Genomic DNA, 10,813 nt, shown 5'->3' on the forward strand with positions numbered 1-10,813 from the left:
TTTTAAATTTTTAAAAATTTTATTATTGTTTTTGTGTGTCTGTGTACCGTCAAATCAGATCTGACTGGTACAGGAGGAGATTGTCCCTCCTTTCCCGGCAGAGCATCTGGTGGAGTCAAATCATGGGCCTCTGGGACTGTAGTGCAGCTTCCTGCCACTAGGCCACCAGAGCTCCAAAAAAACTTTTTTTTTAAAAATGCAAGCTGCCAATGGTTATACACACTTTGATACCATTTGCAATATTAAGAAACATTCTTGCTGGTTTGCTTTATAGTTCCTTTTAATTTTTTTTTTTTTAAATTAAGGATTTTTACTCAAGATCTCTGGAGAAATAATGTAGCAGTTCCATTTGGTGTTAGTGTAGAATAAATATTTACAGTATTCTGTAGAACATCCTGTAGAATCCTATGATACTCTGTATAATTCTGTAGAATATTTTGTAAAATATCTTCCCTTTGAAGTTGTGTAGCACTTGTTGTTGTTCCTTTTGATCTTATATATAAATAATTCTTTAGACTAGCACAATTCTCATAGCAAATATTCTTTACTAGATTAGCTAACTTGTTTAAAGATGATTTCAGGAGATCATTTTAAAGCATGATTTGAAGATTTTTCTTAGAGCAAGAGATTTAGGACTTCCTCCAATGTCAAGGGATCCTGAAGAATTTAAATCATGTTCCACATTCTTTTTCTCCTTTCATCAAAATTCATCTATTGATTCTTTACTCAAGAACATTCAATAATGGAAGCAGGATCCTATCCAGTTCTTCTGGTCTCACGGTTAAGATAAACTGCAATGTATTTAACTAGTAAATCAAAATCCAATTCAAGGTCTTTTGTTATAAGGTGGGGAAGATATCCTATCATAAACTATAATGTCAAAACTTCATAAAATATATGCAGCAGTGAATCATTTTTTTTAAAAAAAGGGCTAACTGAGGAGGTAGAGAGCATGTGCAACAATGAATAAAAATCCAATTTTTCTGTAAATTTTCACTGAAATGACAACAAAAAAGAAAAAACTTCATAAAATACTGTTTTTCTTTTCTCAAAAAAAATTTCACATGTAAACAAACATTAAACACACAATCATCAACATTAAATAAACTTCTAAGACACTGTCTTATTTGCTTCTGATTTTAAAATATATATGTATGGACAGACCATACTCACATAAGCCCTGGTGGCACAGTGGTTAAATTTTCATCTGTTAACCAAAAGATTGGTAGTTTCAATTCATCAGCTGTTTGGTAGAAGAAAGATGTGGCAATCTACTTCCTTCTAAGATAGAGCCTGGGAAATTCTATAATTTTAGCACCCTATATATAGGATTGCTTGAGTTGAACTCTGCTATGAGTTTAACTCAACTTGAAGGCTACCTATATTTACATACATTCAATAAAAGCTCTTTCCTCATTTCCTAGAGATAACCACTATGTTAAGGCTGAGGTATATTTTTCACAAACAATATTAGTACTTTTATACGGATCTTTAAATAGCACTTTCTAAATTTATAGAAACAGCATTCTGAGATGGGTTAATGCTTACAGACAGATCTCTTAGACAGTCATTTAATTACTGTGTAATAATATTTCATTCTATAACTAAACCACAATTTGGTTCCCTTTCTGAAGGAACTTGAGTTATTTCCAGTTTTTTATAATTTAAAATAGTATCATAACAAACAATCTTGATAGGTTATCTTCTTGGGCACACATGGTAGATCTTCCCAGAGAATAATACCTAGAAGTACTCATCCTAAGTTAAAAGGCACGTATCTTCAGCTTTACCAACAATTATCAGGTTGTCCTCCTGAGTGATTTCAATTGGCCTGTCCAACAGCAATGTACAGACAAATCTTATTTTCAGCATTCTCAAAAAAAAATTCAAATTTTTTATAAGCCCACAAATATTACACTGTTGTACAAATGAGAATCTCCCTGATTGCTAATACCACTGCTGTTGTTGTTATGTACTGTTGAAACCAAGAGATAGATGACCTTCCAGAAGATTTTCAGAGGCTATAAAATCATAAAGAGATCCTTCATCTTTCTTTTACAATAAATAGTCCAAACTAGTTCTATAGTTTGTTGTTGTGTAGAATGAACTCACAGCTGACCCTCCAGCAGATTGCAAAGGAAGAGACTGCCCATCTTTCTTCCACTGAGCAGCTGATGGATCTGAACTACTTGCCTTTGAGTTGGCAAGTTACCAAGCCATGAAACCTCAGATTGCTAGTAACATAGGTCACTAAGCACCTCTTTTTTTGAATTGAGATTTTAATGAAAAATTATTGAGAACTTGGATTTCCAGTCACTGTTGCACATTTTTCTCTTTGAAAAGAAGAAAAAAAAAGACTCTTTCATTGTTATACAACCCCCTAGTCCACTTTACTATGCAGCTCTTACTCTCGACTCCTGTCATGCAAATATTACCTAATCATATAACACTTTTAAATAGTACTCTCCCTCATGTTTCAATAAAGTGAACATTATTTATCCCCTCTTTTATTAGTTCCCCCCAAATCCAATGTCAGTTCTGTTTTATAATAGTGGCAGTATGCAGAATTTGTCTTTTTGTGACGGAAATATTTCACTCAACATAATGTCCTCCAGGGTCACCCATTTTGTATATTTCATGTGTTCCTTGTTAGAATACTCCTGCATAGTATTCCATTGTGTAAATATACCACAGCTTCTCTATCCATTCGTTAGTTGATGGGCATTTGGGTTGTTTCTAATTCTTTGCTATTATAGAGAAAGCAGCAATAAACATAAGTGTGCATATATCTGCTTGGGTGGCAGTTCTTTAGGTTATATTCTTTAGGTTTCTTTAGGTTATATTCTCAGTAGTGGAAATGCTGGGTCAAATGGTATTTCTATTTCCAACCTTTTTGAGAAAGTGCCATACTGCCTTCCATAATGGTTGCAACATTTTACATTCCCACCAATAGTGAATAAGGGTTCCAGTTTCTCTACAACCTCACCAGCATTTGTTTGACTAAATACCTTTTCACACATAAAACTCAACTAAATTCATTGTTGTCAAATCAGAACTGACTCATAGATAACCCTCTAGTGGGTTTGCAGAGGCTGTAAATCACACAGAAGGAGACTGCTAATCCTCCTATGGAGCAGTTGGCAGATTTGAACCGAGTGCATTTGGGTTGGCAGCACAGCTCCTTACCACTAGGTCACTCCATAAATGCAAACCACCTGCCTTTAGATTGGCAGTGCAACTCCTTACCCAGTAGGCCACCAGAGCTCTCTTAGTTTATATATATATACATTAGAGAGAGAGAGAAAGTATGGGCAAGAGAGCGCGCGCGCGCGCACACACACACACACACACACACACACACACACACACACACACGAGGGGGGGAGCGAGGGAGAGAAAGAGCGAGAGAGCGCAGGAGAGCACCTAACCACTAAAAGACAGGGAAGGGCAGTCATTTCTTAAAACCAGCCAATTACTGCTAAACTAAAAAGCAAGTTTAGAGTTGACAGATGATCCAATTTTTCAAATGAAGCCACAAATTCAAGTTTGACATGCAATCTTTTAATTTTTAAATGCTTGCAACTCACTCAAAATTTTAGGAGTGGCGCCTAGTGGCAGGAAACTGCACTACAATCCCAGAGGTACAGGGTTCAAATCCACCAGATGCTCTGCTGACGGAGGAGGAACAATCGCCTCCCGTACCAGTCAGATCCAATTTGACGGTACACACAATCAATCAATCAATCAATAAAAGAAGGCAGCCAGCTGCTTTCTCAAAAAAAAAAAAATTAGGAGTGGCACCCACTTCCTAAATAATATGTGTCTGGAAACCCTATGAACTTTGATAAATGTCAATAGTTGTAGAGGGGATTCAAGCCTTTTGTTCATAGGGTCTCTATGAGTTGTGCTTAAATCGACGGCAATCAACAACAACAACAACAGTGTAAATAAAAAATACAGTGTAGACCAAGAAAAACATGCAAGTCCATCCAGAATATTTCAGGCTTTCTATACCTGAAGAGATTGTAGAATTAGTAAGGCTATCAAAGTAAGGAGGGAGCTCTAGTAGCCTAAAGTGTTTTCTGTATGAAAAGCTACATTGGAAGTACTCATTTTATGAATAACCAACACATCTTGAAACCTGATTAATTTTAAGCTAAAATTACATGATCTAAATTATAGACAGCTCTGATGAACATAGTGATTTGTGCTGCTGATCTAAGGATCATGTTTCTCTGGTAGCTTGAATATACCAGCAGCTCTGAGGCTGAACGATGGGCAATCTCTTCTTGTGCAACTTACACTCTTAGAAACCCTAAGGAGGGTCGGCTATGAGTCAGTTCCAATGGCAGTAAGTTCGAGTTTTTTAACTTTGATGCAATTAAGCATATAACATAGGGAGCTCTGGCAAAGGAGTTGCATACTGTCAACCCAAAGAAGGGTTGTCTGAATCCACCAGGTACTCCACAACAGAAAGGTGGGCATTCTCCTCCTGTATGATTTTATGGCCTTTAAAATTCCACTGGCGGGTCAGCTACTAGTCAGTTCTGACTCAACAGCAATAAGTTAAGAGTTTTGAAGCACGCAGCAGACTTTTCAAAACATAAAAAGTTTGTTCATTTGAAAAAAAATTCCTTCTCACAAATCTTGTTTTAAAACAAAAATGTAATGAACAAATCCCCCCCCCCATGGCAATATGCTTCACCGTGTATAATTCACTAGAACAGATCCATAGAGCATTAAACCCTTTACATCCCAACTTAACAATTAATAGGTCTAACCAAAAAAGAATATTCGACTACTCATAAATTGACTATTTGTTGTGTACTGTCAAGTTGGAACCAATTCACAGTAGACCGTTCAGTAGGTTTTCAGACTTAATAAATCACAAGGAACAAGGTTACCCATCTTTCTCCCATGGAGCAGCTGGCAGATATGAACCCAGTGCCTTTGGGCTGCCAGCAAAGCTTCCTACCACTAGGCCACTTGAGCTCCACAAATTTACTTGAAAACTGTAAAAATCAGAAACATGGAAAAATGAAGCACTAATGCAAACATGTCCAGAGTTAAATGAGTAAAGATTCTTTAGCATTTGAAGGTGGTTTTGGTAAGTGGTCTTAAATCTTATCTAGACAATTTCATCCATCAACATCTTCCCTACTAGCATATAAGCAGTTTACCTACCAACGAGAAGTACCTATAAAACACAACCTATGCTAAAAAATCACACTCAGCACACTATTGCAACCATTCTGAAGGAAAATGTGTGTATTCTGGAAAAGCGCAGTCCACAACATTACAAGTGCATTCCCATGTCTCTTGAATTTAGAGAAAACCCATCTGTTTATTCTAATGAATTAAGCTACTTGTTTAACAGCTATTTTTCCCCTTTTCTTTTAGGAGAGAAGAACAAAAAGAACATAAATACTTATCCTAAAAACAGAAAGCCACTAAATTTGTAAAAATCAGGATGTTCTGTCCCATATTAGAGATGAATTTATTTTAAAAATTAACTAAAAATGGAATAACCATGAAAAGTACTTATTTTATACTTGGTCTCCTACACACATTAATCATCTAATAGATGTGATTGTTGACACACATGCAGACCAAAATTAAATAAATGTGCTCTAACCATAATGAAGGGGGACTCTGGAGGTATAGAGCTAGAGAACTGCACTGCTGATCCAAAGGCCAAAAGTCTCCTGAGGTTCATCACCAACCACTCCAAGGGAAAAGATGGGCAATCTCCTTCCATTATCAGTAACAGCCTAGGATAGCCCATGGAGTGTTGCTGTGAGTCAGATCCAACTGGATGAATCACAATATTACTACTCTGAATACTAGCTACTGTATTTTCCCATAAGACACACCTATGCAAGTAATACATAGCTCAGATAAGGAATTAACACACAAGGAGGTTGCACTGTTTGTATAAAGACAGGGCAATTAACATTCACTTAGCAATTTATATCAGAATGATTAAGATTTAAGAACTTTGGTTCTATTTATTATATAGTACTTCCAATATCAGTATATATATGAACTGCTCAAGGAAGGTAATTTAAAATATTCATGAGGACATAAGCATAAATGAGGATTACAATACACCATGACATTGCTCTTTTTCATGCTTACCATACAATAGCACTGTCCTGATGATGCAGTATGTCATCACTCACACATATTAACATCACTGAGTGGCTATTACCAGTATGCTACAGTTTCAAAACTAGGTAACAATTCAAAGGAATTTCAGCAATAAGATCTTCCATTTCCAAGCTTAAATAGAGATAAAATGTTAAAGCTGGCATACAAATTATGTTGCTAACATCCTCATTTTTAACTTTTCCATTTGATGCTATTTAAAAAATGCAGTATTAGTATCCTTTCTTTGTTTCAAATCCAGGGTTGACTTCTAGGACTCTTCTGACTGCATGTCAACTAAACACTAACTCTGCTAAAGAGGTAGCTTGAATGGAAGTTTCCTATGAGGTAGAGAGACAGCAACCCAAGAGAATTCAGGGTTTTTTCCTGAATGAATTACCATAATAACTTGGGAATATACCTTAAATTTACTATATTAAGGAGAAAGAGGGGGTTATTGGTTTGCTTCATCCCCTCCCATCTTGGCATAGTCCTGAAATTTCAGTAAAAGGAAATCTCCAGTGTGACAATTCCAAGTATCAGTCAGTCTAAAGCCTGAGTCACTTTGTCTAGCAGGATATTTCACCATTAAAATTTTATAATAATCATCTTGGTGGAATGGTGTTAGAAGTTCTAAAGAAGGAGGAAAATAATTAGTAAGCTCAAACTGAGTCAAATTTAATAATACAGAGAGACTGAAAAGAGAGAAAGCTGTGAAATTTTAAGCACAAAGAATAATGGTAATTATTGTTCATGGCTGTTTCATATGTAATAGGCATTTTTTTTAAAAAAATGAAATCATATGCACCTGCCCTGAGACAGAAACTACTTCTTGGGATGGAGATGGAAATGGGTGTTAGTACTATCTGGGACATTTCTTTTCCAGCCAACCAAAATGCATGGTCTAAAGTAAAGGTGGTAAAACACTAATCAGAGTGATAGGTTTGCCTTTATTTCAAATATATTTCCAGCTTTAATTTTTTTTTTAAAAAAAAAAAAAGGTTACAAGTGATCAAATAAACTAAGAACCACATATATATACCTGTATGGTGTTCACAGTAAAATCTCTAAGAGATGGAGATCTAATCTCAGTGTAACAACAAAACAGGTATTAGAAGACCCAGTCCTTTATCACTACCTCACACCCCAAACAAAGTAAGATTTACTTTACAACAAGAACAAGCTCATTTATGTAACAAAGTTCAGAGAAGCTTCATAGATAATTTACAACTCAAGACCACATTTATCTAGGTTGCATTAAACAATATCAATTATGCAGAACCAGGAAGTGAGTTTAAGAGGGGGAGAGAGACTATATGAAAAGCCAGAATAGATGATAGAAAGTCTATACAAACAAAGCTAAATATCCTTCACTCAAGAGAATCCAGTAAATATTCACTCAGAAATAATTCTTAAGCTCAAATAGGAATATTTATCTAGTTACTCAGACTTCTTCAGGTCAAGCTCAGTAAAATAGAAAAGGGAAGAAATTGCACAACAAGCAGTAACAAGGAACAAGAAGTAATAACCTGAGTAAGAGAAAAGAAAAAACTTCAAAGAACAGACAGGAGACTAAAAAATTACGGTACATAGTTTTGAGTAGCCTCTATGGCTATAATAAGTATTTTAGCGTCAATGACAGATATTCAGAATGATGTATAGGATTAGGAAAAACAAAGACAAAAAATAACCTAGATTATAAAGAGGAACTAAATAATGTTTTAAAAGACACTACATTTTAGGAATACTTTCATGCAAATCAGTAAATATTTTTCAAAGCCTAAGTGCCTCAAAGGGTGTGCTTCAGTTATTTGGAAAATTCAATGTTGAATTCATTGCCAGAGGATGCGGGATAAAGCATAATATATACAATAGTTTGTTATAATTAGGAGTTTACCCCTAGACATGTTTCTAAAACCAGGATAGACAATCTGAACAAATTTACTTCTTGACCACAATCTTTCAAATTTAGATAAAATTTTATGACCAAAGCGCAACTGTGTAAGAATTTTACCATTTTTTCTAACATAATTAAAAAAAAATGATCAAGATTATTGGACTAAAAATATGCAAAGAGCATTCACAATAACATCTACTTTGGTGCCAAGCTTTTGGTCTGCCAAACAAACTACTGTATCTGTAACTATCCTCTTAGTGCCAATTTAGTCATCACCAACTCAAATATTCTGTTGGCAGAAACTGGGGATTGGCTAGCATAACAATTTCTGGTCTTGAAACTGAAGTTCATTTTTCTGGCACAAGAAAAAAATTTCCTACAGAAAAAGTCCAACACTTGTACCAATCACTACAGAGTCAAAGTCAGAAATGGTAGCCACATACCTTCCAACTTGAAATTCTTCAGAAATTGAGGGAGCCAAAATTTAAAATATCTACAAAACTTCTTTGCTGTCAAATAATCAATTAAAAGGGAATGGGGGAGGGAGCCATTTTTCCAGGCCTATAGTAACATTTTTAAACTTGATAAAAGATATCAAAGATGTGGTTACCACTAGTAGGAATCAATTCATCAGCAACTGGTATAAAATTTATTTGAAAGACAATTGATTTTTAAATCTCTGCACACTGACTAATTTCTTCATGATCCCTAGGAGTCCACACCCCAGGCCAGGTTAAAAATCCACTAAGTCTCTAATATGTAACCTGTACAAATACTCTGGGTTTATCATAAAATTTTGCAACTAAGGCAATCCAGCAACTTACTACATACTTGTTGTAATATGACTCCAACTATTAAGAACTTATAAAGAACAGTTATAAATCTAGGTTTCTAGAAATAGTATATTTACATTTCCACAGTATCACTTAGTGTCACATTTTAAATGTACTGCTCTAACCTATGTATCTTAAAAACATTAAAGTTGCTTTAGACTACTTATTAACAAACTTTGTAATATTTCCAAAGGGTTTAATTAAAAAGTTCCATCCTTTAATAAAGCCTGTTAAAACTCAGTATCTGCCTTTTTAAATTTGTGCTGTCATATAGCAAGAAAAGAATTTCTGAAAAGAAATGCTTTGAAACATTGTTATGAAAAAGATTAATTTATCTCTTTGTATCAAATTAACAAATCCATGCTAATTTGCAATAAATTACTAGATGTTCCTTCAACAGCCTAAACCACACTCTTCCACAGAGTTATCCTTTTGGAAAAGTAAGTTTAAAAGAGGAAGCAGCAGCATCTCACTATCTGTTGTTCTAATCTAACACTTAAATAAAACTGTCAGCTTCTTAAGGGATAATCATTATTGATGTCTTAAATACTTTTTTCTAAATATTTTCTAAATGTGTGTCTCAAAATTATAAAATCATTATGCCACCCAAGAAGGTTATTTAAAAAAAAAAAAGTTAATCTTTTCACATAATGCAAACTTATTCACTGCCAGGTCCTTCTTCCTGCAGGTTTGCCAAGTCACAAGACACACTTCTGTTTACAATCCCTCCCATCTACCCTCTGCCAATATATATAAAACACTCCAGTCACTTGGCTCAAACCATAGATTCCCAAGCAACCCTCTTAAGTCTTAACTTGGGCTCAAAATGCATTCATTCTGATTCATATTCTTAATGGAAAAATTTTAAATCATCTGACTTTCACAGGGATCCTTTGCCTTCTGATGCAGCTAAATCAAAGAGGTCTCATACTCACACCAGAGCCTCATATCTTACAGTATTCCTTTAAATTCTATAGCTTTAGACCTATTTTCAAACTGTGTATCATATCCCCTTGCCTTTCAAAGCCGATTTTCAATTCATTCAAGCAATAGTCTACATTTCTTTTCTCTTCCTGCCACAAAAACCCTGTTCTTCCCGGTTGAGGCCTACTAACTTTTACTCCTTGACTGTAGTAGAAAAAGAAATGAAATCTATTCACCGTCAATATTTTTAAAGAGAGCTACTAAATGGCCCCCATTTGCCATTAAACATTTGATATAACACAGTATCATAAATATCTATTGTTCAGGACCTCTGTTGAAGACACCCCTCCAGGGGAGGGGTGTCAATGGTCCTCCCAATCAAACAATAGTTCAAATAATGCTACAGGCCGGATGATTCACCAAAAACTGCAATGAAGAGTAATGGAATATTTTCAACAATAGTATGCTAAAACTGACAGCTTCTTTCAGAAGAGGGTACTGCTAAGCAATCATCACTGACGCGACAAATCCACCTGCTTCAAGGCCCGCAAAGCAACGGGGACAGAAGAAAAGCGAAGATGGGGTCCTCTTCTCTAGAGGTTAGGAGAACAAAGTCACTGCTGCACTGTCACTTGCGGGGAAAGGGGGAGGGGGCGGATCATGCTGGAAACCCAGCCCCTAGGATGGAGCAGGCGGGGAGAACTCGGCAAGGCTGCCTGGGATTAACATTCTCCTTCTCCCCTCTTCCCCCCCTTCTAGAAGCTCCCATTCTAGCTACAGCTTGGCGGCTGGAGTCTCCGATGACCGCCCCTTCCCATCCAACCCCCTTGGTGTGTAGAGAGAACCTGAGAAAAGAACCGAGTCAGGAGGATGAGACAGAGCGTGGATTCCGATGACCCCCTCCGACCTCCCCCAACACCCTCAGGCTCCCCCAGAACACTGCCCAGCCCGGAAGGGCCAGGGTGGAAGCCCCGCACAGGTGTGCGCGCCCCACCAGGCCCGGCCCGCCAGC

This window comes from Elephantulus edwardii, unplaced genomic scaffold, assembly GCF_000299155.1.
Source record: "Elephantulus edwardii isolate Elephantulus edwardi_28Jun2011 unplaced genomic scaffold, EleEdw1.0 scaffold00077, whole genome shotgun sequence".
NCBI classification, from domain to species: domain Eukaryota; kingdom Metazoa; phylum Chordata; class Mammalia; order Macroscelidea; family Macroscelididae; genus Elephantulus; species Elephantulus edwardii.